At 38.0% G+C, this 14,449-nt stretch overlaps 1 protein-coding gene across 5 annotated transcripts in view; it reads right to left on the bottom strand.

Annotated features, from left to right (window-relative positions):
* The window catches only part of NPSR1 (neuropeptide S receptor 1), a 238,349-nt gene that overhangs the window by 198,003 nt on the left and 25,897 nt on the right, over nucleotides 1–14,449 (bottom strand). The window lies entirely within an intron of this gene.

The raw sequence follows: 14,449 nt of genomic DNA, 5'->3' as shown, positions 1-14,449 counted from the left end.
TTCCCCTAAAATGTATATGTTGAATCTCTAACTCCCAATGCGACTGTATTTGAATATATGACCTCTGTCAAAATAATCAAGGTTAACAAGGGTGGGGCCCTGATTCCATAGGATTAGTGAGCTTACAAGAAGAGACACCACATAACTTGCTGTTTCTTTCTCTTTGTGCAGAGGCATTGCAGAAAGGCCACTTGAGGATGCAGCAAGATGGTGACATCTGCAACCCAAGAAGACAGCCCCACCATGCTGGCATCCTAATGTTGAACTTCAAACCTACAGGGCTGTGAGGGAATAAATTTCTGTTGTTTGAGCCACATAGTTCATATTATTTTGTTATGACAGTCCCTAGACTAAAACATGTCCCTTCTTGAGGCTAAGAGGAAAACACCTATAAAATCATAACTATATTTATGCAAGTATATTAGCATTGCAGGAATGCACTAATAATAACAGCACCATTTAATATTTTTTTAAACTTTTAATTAAAACAATTTCAGTAGAGACGGGGTCTCACTATGTTGCTAAGGCTGGTCTTTAACACTTGGACACAAGGGATCTACTCACCTAGGCCTTCCGAAGTGCTGGGATTACAGCCGTGAGCCACCACACCTGGCCAACAGCAGCATCTTTATGTGAGAACAACTCATCCATGCTAAGCTTAAGCCAGCAGCCTCTTTTAATATCATCTAATACAGCCAGTATTGTGTCAGTGTTTCTTCCCCTCCTATGACCAATTTATGGTCTTCTGATAGAACAATTCTAGAAATAAGCAGATATGAATATGTGCTTATCTTGACTTTTCTCCTTAATCAGATGGTCATCTGAAAATCATGAAGATTTCAGGTTATATGGGTTGGACTTCCCATCATTTGAAAATTTTCCTTTATATTTTTGTTCTCACTGTTGTGGTCTCTGAGGCATATAATAGTTCAGATTTCTTTAAAAATTATAATAATAAAAGCAATAATAAATACATTAGGAAAAGATAATCCTAATATAAGATGTTTTTTGAACAGAAGGGATTTTAAGCCTTGTCAAACATATGATTTCTCTAAACCACTGTAAATGTTAACCTCTCCAACTTCTTGGCCTCACTTCTCACAATCCACCAGTAAAGACTGATACTCTACCTCACAAATTGAAGGTGGGGTTCATACTTCAGAGGTGGGCTAGAATTTAATAGTGGCACACTTTTCAAATTCTGATGTTTAAATTTGGTATATCAGTTGCTGTAAGAAAGTCACCCTTAGGTCAAATATGGCCTGCGTGTGTGATTTGTTTGATCTGCACAGTGTTTGACAAAAATTGATTTTAATGTCTTTAGGCAGGGCATTCATTCTCTGGTTTTATCTCTGTTTTCATTTTGTCTCTTTCTCTTGGCTCTTTTACATGTTTACATTACCTGCTTGATTCCTAAAGCTATCTGAGATTGCAACCCCTGCTCTGGATTAATGTGATATATTTTGTAAATAAACTTTTTATTGAAATAAAATACATAAATAAAAGTACACAAAATCTTAAGTATATAATTTGGTGAATTGTTACAAGGGGAACACACCCACGTAACTACAAGCAATGTCAAGAAATAGAACATTACTGGCTTTAGAAGCCCTCCTGTCTTTGTATTCCTATCAAAGCAAATTCTAAGACACAGATAAAGCTACAAGTGATTCCAAGAATCACAGCAAATATATAAATTTTTGATACACATATGTAGCTGCATTGGCTTACATTTACTTTGTGTTTTGTTTTGTTTCATTTTTTTTTTTACCATTTTACTTTGCTATCCTTTTCCTTTTAATTTTAACCTGCATCATTTTATTTATGGTGTACACCTTTTATAAACACATTAAAATAGGTAATTAAAAAATCTACTCTGACAATCTTGTTATCTTAATGGGAATATTTAGTCCATTTACAATTAATGCAATTACTGATATATTTGAGGTTAAGTGTACTGGCCTATTTGTCTTACTTGTTCTAATAATTCTAATATTTTTTCTCTCCTGTCTTAACTTTCCTTAGATTGATTATATATATTATGTGTGTATTATAATTGGCCCTTTGTATCTGTGAGTTCCACATCCTTGGATTCTATCAACTGCAGATTAAAAATATTAAGAAAGTATAAAATAACAATATAATAATAAAATGATACAAATTTTAAGAATATAGTATAATAATTTTTATATAGAATTTATATTCCATTAGAAATTATAAATAATTTAGAGATGACAAAGTATACAGGAGGATGTATGTAGGTTTTATGCAAATACTATCCATTTTATATAAGGAACTTAAGCATCCTCAAATTTTTGTATTGGCAGGGGATTCTGGAACCAATCCTCCGTGGATACTGGGGAACAACTGTATATATAAACATAAATATTTGCATATTCAAATACTGCATTTTTGCCTTCTTTAGCTTGCTAGTAATGTCAATTTTCATAATTTGGGATGATTACTTTAGAGATTTTAACACACCTCCTTGACATTAAAATCTAATAGAAATTAGTACTTTTACTACATCCAGGCAATCCAAGAACTTTAATATCTTTAACTACCCAAATCACTTTATTTTGTTTCATTGTAATCATGTATATTTTTTGTTTTGAATTTTATTATGAAAAAATCTCAAACTTATATAAAAGTAGAGAGAATAGTATAAAAAATATAAAGAATTCAATGTACTCACCACCAACCTCCAACAGTTATCAATATCAATTTTGTCACATCTATACATCTCAACTCACCCCCACCCTCAAATTATTTTGAAGTAAATCCCAGATGTATTATCAGTTTACCTGTAAACATTTTGGTATGTATCCTTAAAAACTCCTCTTAAGCATAAAATATATCATGAGCTAACATAAATACTTTCATTTCAAATTCAAGATTATGGGGCTTTTACTTAGTCTTATCATTTCATGTGTTTTAATTCTCTTTATGTTTGTTTGTTTGCTTGTTAATTCTGTTGTCCTTTATGGTGCTTTATGCATTTGTGTTTTGATGTCTTTAAAGAGTTTGGGAAAATTATTGGCCATTATATCTTTAAGTGTTGTTTCTATCCAGTCTGGGCTTTATCTCTTTCTGGGAGTCCTTTTCACTACTTCCATATGCTTTTTATTTTCTTTTTGTATTTTTTATCCTTTCTTTTTTCATGCTTCAATCTAATTATTTTCTTCTGACCTATATTCCAGTTCAATGATTTCTTCTTTGGCTACATTTAATCTGCTGCTAAATTTAACTATTGTATTTTAAGCTAAAGCTTCAGTTGTAATTGTTCGTTCCTAAATGTTTTGTTTTATTCCTTTCTAGGACATTCAATCTTCATTACTTTTAAATTTTAGATTCCAGGCATAGGTGTGCAGTTTTTTTACACAGGCATATTGTAATACACACGTGTATTGTAACATATTGTAACTAGTGGAGATTGTGATTCCAGTGTACCCATTACCTAAACAGTGAACACTGTAACCAATAGGTCATTTTTCAACCCTTATGCACCTCCCACCCTTCTCCCTTTTGGGGTTCCTAGTGTCTATTATTTCCATCTTTTTATCTATGTGTACCCATTGTTTAGCTCACCCTTATAAAGGAGAACATATGTTATTTTATTTGTTTCTGAGTTATTTTACTTAGTATAATGACTTCCAGCTTTATCTATGTTTCTGTAAACGACATGATTTCATTCTTTCTTATAGCTGCATAGTATTCTATGGTGTATATATACCACAGTTTTTTTATCCAATCATGCATTGCTGGAGACTGAACTTGATTCTGACTTTGCTAGTGTGAATAGTCCTGCAATGAACATATGAGTGCAAATGTCTTTTTCATATAGTGATTTCATTTCCTTTGGGTAGATATTCAGTCGTGAGATTGCTTGGTGAAATGGAAGTTCTGTCTTAAGTCTTCTGAGAAATCTCTATACTGTTTTCTATAGTGGTTGAACTAATTTACATTCCCACCAAAAGTGTATAAGTCTACCCTTTTCCTCACAGCCTTGCCTGCCAGCGTATATTGTTTCTTGATTTTTTAATAATAGCCATTCTGACTGGTGTAAGATGGTATCTCATTGTGGTATTACTTTTAATTTCTCTGATGATTAGTGATATTGAGCATTTTTTTCATGTGTTTGTTGGCTGCTAGTATTTCTAATTTTGAGAAATGTCTGTTCATGTCTTCTTTTTTTTTTTTGAGACAGAGTCTCACTCTTTCACCCAGGCCAGACTTCAGTGGTGCTATCTCGGCTCACTGCAAGCTCCACCTCCTGGGTTCATGCCATTCTCCTCCCTCAGCCTCCCAAGTAGCTGGAACTACAGGCACCCGCCCCCGCACCCGGCTAATTTTTTTTTTCTTTTTTTTTTTTTTTTAGTATAGATGGGGTTTCACCATGTTAGCCAGGATGGTCTCAATCTCCTGACCTTGTGATCTGCCCAGCTCGGCCTCCCAAAGTGCTGGGATTACAGACATGAGCCACCACGCCTGGCCATGTTCATGTCTTTTGCCCAGTTTTCAATGGGGTTTTTTGTTCTTTCTTGTTGATTTGTCTTAGTTCCTTGTATATTTTGGATATTAGTCACTTGTTGGATATTAGTCATTAGTCATAATCTGCAAATACTTCCTCTCCAGATAGGCTATTTGTTGATGATTTCTTTTGTTGTACAGAAGCTTTTTAATTTAAATAAGTTCCACTTGCCTATTTTTGTTTCTGTTCCATTTGTTTTGGGGGTCTTTGTTATAAATTCTTTGCCTAGGCTAATGTCCAGTAGAGTTTTTCCCAGGATTTTTTCCTAAGATTTTTAGTTTCAGATCTTACATTTAAGTCTTCAATCTATCTTGAGTTAATGTTTGTATATTGTCATAGGTAGAGTTTCATTCTTCTGCATATGGCTAGCCAATTTTCCTAGCACCATTTATTGAATAAGGTGTCCTTTCCATATTGTTTATTTTTGTCAGCTTTGTTAAAGATCAGTTGGTTGCAGGTATGTGGCATTATAACTGCTTTCTCTTTTCTGTTTCATTGATCTATATGTCTAATTTTGTACCAGTACCATGCTGTTTTAGCTACTATGGCCTTGTAGTATAAGGTCAGGCAATGTGATGCCTCCGGATTTTTTTCTTTTGCTTAGAATTTCTTTGGCTATGCTAGGCATGGTGGCTCATACCTGTAATCCCAGCACTTTGGGAGACTGAGGCTGGCAGATCACGAGGTCAAGAGATCGAGACCATCCCGGCCAACATGGTGAAACCCATCTGTACTAAAAATACAAAAATTAGCTGGGCATAGTGAGGCACACCCATAGTCCCAGCTACTCGGGAGGCTGAAGCAGGAGAATCGCTTGAACCCAGGAGGTATAGGTTACAGTGAGCCAAGATCATGCCGCTGTACTCCAGCCTGGTGACAGAGCAAGATTCCATTTCAAAAAAAAAAGAATTGCTCTGGCTATTCAGGGTCTTTTAAAATTCTACATAAACTTTAATATTGTTTTTCTAATTCTCTGAAAAATGACATTTGTAATATGATATGGATTGTGTTGAAACTGTAGATTGCTTTGGAAAGTATGGTCATTTTAATGATATTGAATTTTCCAATCCACGAGCATGGGATGTTTCCCCAGTCATGTGTGTTATCTACAATTTCTTTCATCACGTTTTGTAATTCTCCTTGTAGAGATATTTCATCTCCTTGATTTAAAGTATTCCTAGGTTTTTTTTATTTTATTTTATTTTATTTTGGGGGGCTATTGTTAAGAAGATCAAGTTCTTGATTTGGTTCTCAGCCTGAAGACTGTTGGTGTATAGACATGCTACTGATTTTTATATGTTGATTTTGTATCCTGAAAATTTACTGAAGTTGTTTGTTAAGTCTAGGAGTCTTTTGGAGTCTGTAGAGTGTTTTCTAGGTATACAATCATGTCATTACTAAATAGAGATAATTTGGTAATTTGACTTTTTTTTTCTAGTGTGAATTTCTTTCATTTCTTTTTCTTGCCTGATTGCTCTGGCTAGGACTTCTAGTGCTATGTTGAATAGGAGTGGTGAATGTAGACATCCTCATTGTGTTCCAGTTTTTAGGGATAATGCTTTTAATTTTTCCTCATTCAGTATAATGTTGGCTGTAGGTTTGTAATAGATGGCTCTTATTTTGAGGTATGTTCCTTAGATGCCTAATTTGTTGAGGGTTTTTATTATCAAAAGATATTGGATTTTATTGAAGCCTTATTGTATTGAGATGATCATATGGTTTTTGTTTTTAGTTCTGTTAATGTGGTGAATCATGTCTATTGATTTTATTAATTTGCGTATGCTGAGTCATCCTTGCATCCCTGGAATAAAACTCACTTGATTGTGATGTATTATCTTTTTGATGTGCTGTTGGATTTGGTTTGCTGGTATCTTGATGAGGAATTTTGCAACTATGTCCATCAGGGTTATAGGCCTGTAGTGTTTTGTTGTTGTTGTTGTTGTTGTTGTGTCCCTGTATGATTTTGGTATCAGGGTGATACTGGTTTTAGAGAAACAGGAATTTTATAGGAATTGCTTCACATTCATGTTTTGGAATAGATTCAGTAAGATTGGTGCCAGCTCTTCTTTGTACATCTGATAAAATTCAGCTATGAATCTGTCTGGTCTTGAGATTTTTTTTTTTTTTTGAGACGGAGTCTCGCTCTGCCACCCGGGCTGGAGTGCAGTGGCCGGATCTCAGCTGCAAGCTCCGCCTCCTGGGTTCCCGCCATTCTCCTGCCTCAGCCTCCCGAGTAGCTGGGACTACAGGCGCCCGCCACCTCGCCCGGCTAGTTTTTTGTATTTTTTTAGTAGAGACGGGGTTTCACCGTGTTAGCCAGGATGGTCTCGATCTCCTGACCTCGTGATCCACCCGTCTCGGCCTCCCAAAGTGCTGGGATTACAGGCTTGAGCCACCGCTCCCGGCCTGAGATTTTTTTGTTGGAAGTTTTTTTATTACTGATGTAACTTGCTATTGGTCTATTCAGGATTTCAACTTCTTCCTGGTTCAATCTTGGGGGGTTGTATGTTTCTGGGATTTATCTATTTCCTCCAGGTTTTCTAGTTTGTGTACACAGAGGTGTTCATACTAGTCTCTGATGATATTTTTTTATTTCTATAGTATCAGTTGTGATTTCACTGTATTAGGCCATTCTCACAATGCTATAAAGAAATAACAGCGACTGGGTAATTTATAAAGAAAAGAGGTTTAATTGGCTCTTGGTTCTGCAGGCTGTACAGGAAGTATGATGCTGGTATCTGCTTGGCTTCTTGGAAGGCCTCAGGAAACTTACAATCATAATGGAAGGCAAAGTGAAGAGGGAGCAGGCACATCACATAGCCGGAGAAGAATCAAGAGAGAGAGCAGGGGGGTGCTACACAATTTTAAATGACCAGATCTCACAAAAACTCACTCACTCTCATGAGGGCAGTAGGTTGCCCAAGGGGGATAGTCCTAAACCATTAATGAGAAATCTGCCCCCATGATATAATCACCTTCCACTAGGCCCTACCTCAAACACTGGAAATTGTGTTTCAACATGAGATTTGGTCTGGGACACACATCCAGACTATATCAATCACCTTTATCATTTCTAATTGTACTTAATTGAATCGTCTCTCCTGTTACTTGTTTCATCTAACTAGAAGGCCGCCAATTTCATTTACCTTTTCAAAGATCCAACATTTTGTTTTGTTGACTTTTGTATCTTTTTTTATCTCAATCTCATGTCATTGTGCTCTGATATTTGTTATTATATTTATTTGTTTTTCTGCTAACTTTGTATTTGGCTTGTTCTTGCTTTCCTTGTTCCTTAGAGGTATAATGTTAGGTTGTTAATTTGAGATCTTTCTATCTTTTAATGTAAGCATTGAATTCAATAAACTTTTCTCTTAGAACTGCTTTTACTGTATCCCAGAGGTTTTGGTATGTTGTATCTCTACTTTCATTCATTCTGAAATTTTTTTAATTTTTGCCTTAATTTTATTGTTTACCCAAAGGTCATTCATTTAGGAGCAAGTTGTTTAGTTTTCATGTTCTTGTGTGTTTTCAAAGGTGCCTCTTAGTTTGATTTATAATTTTATTCCACAGGGGTTTAAGAAAATACTTGATATGATTTCATTTTTTTAAATTTATTGAGAATTGCTTTATGGCTAAGAATATAGTCAATTTGGGAGAATGTTCCATGCACAGATGAGAAGAATGTATATTTTGTAGTTATTAAATGAAATGTTCTGTAAATACCTATTAGGTCCATTTGGTCTATATACAGTTTAAGTCCAGAGTTTCTTTCTTTCTTTTTGTTTTGTTTCGTTTTGTCTTGTTTTTTAGGAGACAGGGTCTCACTCTTTTGCCCAGGCTGGATTGCAGTGGTGCTTACTGTAACCTCAAACTCCTGTACTCACACAATCCTTCCAGCTCAGTCTCACAAGTAGCTTAGACTACAGGCACGCACTACCATGCTTAATTTTTATTTATTCATTCATTTATTTATTTTGTGGGATTGGGTCTCAGTATATTGCCCAAGCTGGTCTTGAACTACTGGCCTCAAATAATCCTACCACCTCAGCCCCCCAAAGCACTGGGATTACAAGAGTCAGTTGCTGTACCCAGACTAAGTCTAGAGATTTTTTGTGGATTTCCTGCCTTGATGATCTGTCTACTGATGTCAGTGGAGTATTGAAGACCACTATTTTTTTTTCTATTAATCTTTGTTCTTATGTGTAGTCGTAATTTTTATGAATCTGGGCTCTCCAGTGTTGGTCATGTATACTTTAGGATAGTTCAATCTTCTTGTTGTATTGAACTTTTTATCATTATATGATGCCCTTCTTTGTCTTGTTTTTTAATGCTGTTGGTTTGATGTCTCTTTTATCTAATATAAAAATGACTACTCCTGCTTGCTTTTTTTCCCATTTACATGATATATATTTTCCCACCCCTTTACTTTGAGTCTATAGCTGTCTTTAGTCAGTAAGTGGGTATCTTGTAGGTAGCAGATAGTTGAGTCTCTTTTTAATTCAATTTTCCATTCTGTATTTTTAAGTGGAATATTTAGGCCATTTACATTCAAGATTAATATTAATATGTGAGGTTGCATTCCTGTCACAGTGTTGTTACTTCTCTTGGAGTTTCAATTGTGCTGTTGGTTTACACGATCTGTGAGCTTTGTATTTATGTGTCCTTTTATGATGATGAGTGTTGTTGTTTTCTTTCCATGTTTAGAACTCCTTTGAGCATATCTTGTAAGTCTGGTCTAGAATTGACAAATTCCCCTAGCATTTATTTGTCTGGTTAAGACTTATTTCTTTTTCATTTATAAAGCTTAGCATGGCAGGATGTGAAAATCTTGGCTAGCAAAGATTTTCTTTAAGGAGGCTAAAAATAGGCCCCTGATCTCTTCTGGTATGTAGAGTTTCTTTTGAGAAGTCCACTGCTAGTCTTATGAAATTTCCTTTATAGGTGATTAGATACTTCTCTCTGGGCACTCTTAGGATTTTTTCCTTCATGTTGACTTTGGACAGTCTGGTGACTATATGTCTTGGTGATGTTATTCTCATGATGTGTCTTCCAGGAGTTCTTTGAGCTCCTTGTATCTGGGTTTCTAAATCTCTCCCAAGACCAAAGAAGCTTTCCTGAATTATTTCCTCAAATAGGTTTTCTATACTTTTTCTTTTTCACCCTTTGGAATACCTATAAATTGTAGGTTTGGATGCTTTACATAATCCCATATTTCTCAAAGGCACTGGTCATTTCTTAAAATTCATTTTTCTGTATTTTTTTCTTACTGGTTTAATTCAAAAGATGTCTTTTAGTTCTGAAATTCTTTCTTCCTCTTTGTCTAGCCTATTGTTGAAGCTTTCATTTTTATTTTGTTATTCCTTCAATACTTTTTACATTTCCAGTTCACTTATTTAAGTGATAACTATCTCTTCTTGCATGTCCTGAATTGTTTTTTCTGTTTTCTTTGTGTTGGTTTTCAATTTTCTCTTGGATCTCATTGAGCTTTTAAAAATCAATATTTCGAATTCTTTAGATATTTTCAAAGATTTCATCTTGGTTAGAATCCATTACTGGAGAGTTAGTGTGATCCTTTGGGGGTGTTGTAACACTCTATTTAATTCATACTTTCAGAGTTATTTCTCTGGTTTCTTCTCATCCAGATAAACTATCTCTCCTTATTTTTTTTTTAATTTGCTTTTATTTGGATGTGACTTTTTTCCTCTTCTGAGGAGATATCTTTAGTTTATGTTGTGTAAGGTCATTTGGATTTGGTTCTGGGTGCTTTCAGCGGCAACGAGTCTGTATAAGCATTTCTTGGTAATGGGTAGCTTTTGTATGTTGGCTTTCCCAAATGCTGGTTGTAGTAGCTGTGTACTGAGTATGTGAGCATGCTTACTGCCTCCTATGAGGCTGGGGTGGTAGAGGTCTTAGGAGGCTTATTACATTTTCCACTGCTGAGCACTTATGTTATCAGATTTCTTTTCATTTCCTTTTTTTTTTTTTTTTGAGACAGGGTCTAACTTTGTTACCCAGACGGGAGTGCAGTGGCATGATCTTGGCTCACTGCTGCCTTGACTTTCTGGGCACCAATAATTCTCCCACCTCAGCCTCTCTGGCAACTGGGACTATAGGTGTGCACCACCATGCCTGGCTAATTTAAAAAAATTTTTGTAGATACGGGGATCTCACTACGTTGCCCAGGTTGGTTTCGAACTCCTAAGCTCAAGTGATCGGCCAACCTTAGCCTCCCAAAGTGTTGGGACTACAGGCATAAACCACCATGCCCTGCCCAGATTTCTTTCTTTCTTTTTTTTTTTTTTGAAACAGAGCTTTGCTCTGTTGCCCAGACTGAAGTGCAGTGGCTCAGCCTCCGAAACTCACACTTGCTGGGATTACAAGCTGAGCCACCATGCCCGGCCCTTTTTTTGTTGTTGTTGTTGTTGTTAAGATGGAGTTTCACTCTTGTTGCCCAGATTGGAGTACAATGGTGCAATATTGGTTCACTTCAACCTCTGCCTCCCGGGTTCAAGCGATTCTCCTGCCTCAGCCTCCCAAATAGCTGGGATTTACAGGCATGCGTCACCACTCCTGGCTAATTTTGTATTTTTCGTAGAGACAAGGTTTCTCCATGTTGGTCAGGCTGGTCTCAAACTCCCGACCTCAGGTGATCCGTCTGCCTCGGCCTTTCAAAGTGCTGGGATTACAGGCGTGAGACACCTTGCCGGGCCAGCTAATTCTTTTTTTTTTTTTTTGAGATAGATTCTTGCTCTGTCACCTAGGCTGGAGTGCAGTGGCAGATCTTGGCTCACTGCAACCTCCGCCTCCTGGGTTCAAGTGATTCTCCTGCTTCAGCCTCCCAAGTAGCTGGGATTACAGGCATGTGCCACCACACCCAGCTAATTTTTGTATTTTTAGTAGAGACGGGGTTTTACCATGTTCATTAGGCTGGTCTTGAATTCCTGACCTTGTGATCTGCCTGCCTTGGCATCCCAAAGTGCTGGGATTACAGGCTTGAGCCACCGCGCCAGGCCAGCAATTTCTTTTTTTTTTTTTTTTTTTTTTTGAGACGGAGTCTCGCTCTGTCGCCCAGGCTGGAGTGCAGTGGCCGGATCTCAGCTCACTGCAAGCTCCGCCTCCCAGGTTTACGCCATTCTCCTGCCTCAGCCTCCTGAGTAGCTGGGACTACAGGCGCCCGCCACCTCGCCGGGCTAGTTTTTTGTATTTTTAGTAGAGACGGGGTTTCACCGTGTTAGCCAGGATGGTCTGGAACTCCTGACCTCATGATCCACCCGTCTCGGCCTCCCAAAGTGCTGGGATTACAGGCTTGAGCCACGGCGCCCGGCCAAGCAATTTCTATAAATAGGAATTTAGAGTAACTTACAAAATCACACTAGCCAGAAGGCTTAATTTAGCCTTAATGACTAGGATTCTCTGTTTTCCAATTTCTTAGGTTTGATAGCTAAGCATTTTCTCTCTCTCTCTCTTTTTTTTTTTTTTTCGAGATGGAGTCTTGCTCTGTCGCCCAGGTTGGAGTGCAGTGGGGCGATCTCGATCTCGGCTCACTGCAAGCTCCACCTCCTGGGTTCATGCCATTCTCCTGCCTCAGCCTCCCGAGTAGCTGGGACTACAGGCATCCACGACCACGTCCAGTTAATTTTTTGTATTTTTAGTTGAAACGGGATTTCACTCTGTTAGCCAGGATGGTCTCCATCTCCTGACCTCGTGATCCGCCGGCCTTGGACTCCCAAAGTGTTGGGATTACAGGCATGAGCCACCGCGCCTGGCCCCAGATTTCTTATTGTATTGTGCAGTTCAACCTCCAGGTCAGTAGGTGATGCTTATGCATAAAGGTCAGCTGCAGCTGACTCAAACGGGTATATACTTGATTCTTGTTTACTGGGAGAAGTTCTGTTGACTCGGGCAATGGGCTGATCTGTGGAATGCACAGTGGTCTGAGCTCCGTGCTTAGTTCTGGAGTGGGGACCAAGATGGGTGGGATAGACTAAGCAAGCTCTCCTACAGTTCTCCCAATGGCAGGCAGAAGTATTAGTTCTGAGGCAGGATCTGGTGGGCAGCTGCCAAGTGCCTGGAGATGTGCCTAGGCATAGAGTCTGGAAACGTCCACTGTCCCAAGTTCTCTGCACAGGAAGTGGAGGAAGCTTAAATTCCTAATCTAAAAGAGTTGTTGCTTCAAATGCCTGGAAATATGTCTGGGCATCGAGTGAAGAGAGCTTTGCTCTACGAAGATCTCTGCAGGGAGGAGCAGGTCAGGCTTCTAATTTAGACAATCAGGTGTGCCAAATGCCTGGAAATATGCCCCGGCAAGGTGGAGAGAAACCACTGCTGCCACAAAGTTTTCCTGGGGAACGTTGGGGTAGCTCAAGCTCCTAATCTGGGGGAGCAGGTGCACCTTGAGTTGGGTGATATGTCTGGGGAAAGAGCAGAGAAACTGCACCCACAACAAGGTCTTTGCATGGGAGGAAGAGGTGGCTCAAACTCCTAGTCCATTGGGGCAGGTGTGTTAAATGGCTGGAACTACATCCAGGTGTGGAGTGGAGGACGTGCCATTACACCAAGTTCTTTGTGTGGAAAGGGAGTTCTTTGTGTGCTCAAGCTCCAATTTTAAGGGGGCAGGTGCATCAAAAGCCTGGAGATAGGATATTCAACCTTTAATCTTATTTTGTAGTTTCTAAACAAATAAGCAACAGTTATAAATTCTGTATCGTGATAATGCCAATAGATGGATATCTTCTGCAACTCTTCGTTATCTATTTTTCTCCTTGTTTTTCATCAATTCTTGTATTTTTGCATTCCTGGTTGTTTTTTAATCAAGTGCTGAACATTGTGCATGGAAAATTGTAGTTAATTTGATATGGGATAATGCTTTCTTCCCCCAAAGAAGATTTATTTTTGCACTGACAGATGGTTTGTGTGCATGCAGAGGTAGATCATCTGATTTCACTCGGGTTTGGGGTTGTATTTGATTTTTTAGTGAGGGCTGATCCATTTTTAGTTTACTCTTACTTGTAGGTTGTGTCTTTCAGCAGTACCAATAGAAACCCTGGAATATTTATCAAAGCCACTATGCTTTGGCAGATTAATTTTTGCCCCATCAGTCTAATGAAACTGCCGAAAGCTCTACTCAGGTTTTCAGCCCCAGTTTCTCCTTTTAAATCAGCTAATACTTTAAGGGGATAGTGGTGTCAAATAATGTATTTATCTCATAAAATTTTCTGCTCTGTGAAATCTTGGCCCCTCAAGTTTTAGTTCTCTTTGGCAGCTATGTGATACCTTCTAACAAATGTTTAGATTTTGTCCAGCTTTTCTAATTATTGTAGGTAGGAGTATTGGCGTAAAACCAGTTCGAAATTTTTGCAAGCACAGCACATAATATATGATCTGGTTTGACTCTGTGTCCCCGCCCAAAACTCACCTTGAATTGTAATAACCTCCATGTGTTAAGGGCAGGACCAGGAGGAGGTAATTGGATCATGAGGGCAGTTTCCCTGTGCTGTTGTTGTGATAATGAGTGAATCTCACAAGATCTGATGGTTTTATGAGCATCTGGCATTCCCCCTGCTTGTACTCACTCCACCTTGCTGCCTTGTGAAGAAGGTACCTGCTTCTCCTTTGCCTTCTGCCATGATTGTATTAATAACTTTCCTCAGGTCTCCCTAGCAATGCAGAACTCTGAGTCAACTAAACCTCTTTCCTTTATAAATTACCCAGTCTCGGGTATTTCTTCATAGCAGTGTGAGAACAGACTAATACAATATACTATTGAGTTATCACTGTATATCTTACAGTTTTATACAATTCAGAATAATTTATTTTTAGCCATGACATATGTAACTATAAATATGAATGTGTATTTTTCTTTGTCTGTTTATCATTGTAACTAGTTCCAGGGTTCTTTTTTAGGGAGCAACTTCCTTT

The sequence above is a fragment of the Colobus angolensis genome, unplaced genomic scaffold (genome assembly GCF_000951035.1).
Source record: "Colobus angolensis palliatus isolate OR3802 unplaced genomic scaffold, Cang.pa_1.0 Scaffold302, whole genome shotgun sequence".
Classification (NCBI taxonomy): Eukaryota; Metazoa; Chordata; class Mammalia; order Primates; family Cercopithecidae; genus Colobus; species Colobus angolensis.
Note: the sequence above shows the minus strand (reverse complement) of the source record. Positions and strands in the feature narration are given on the sequence as shown.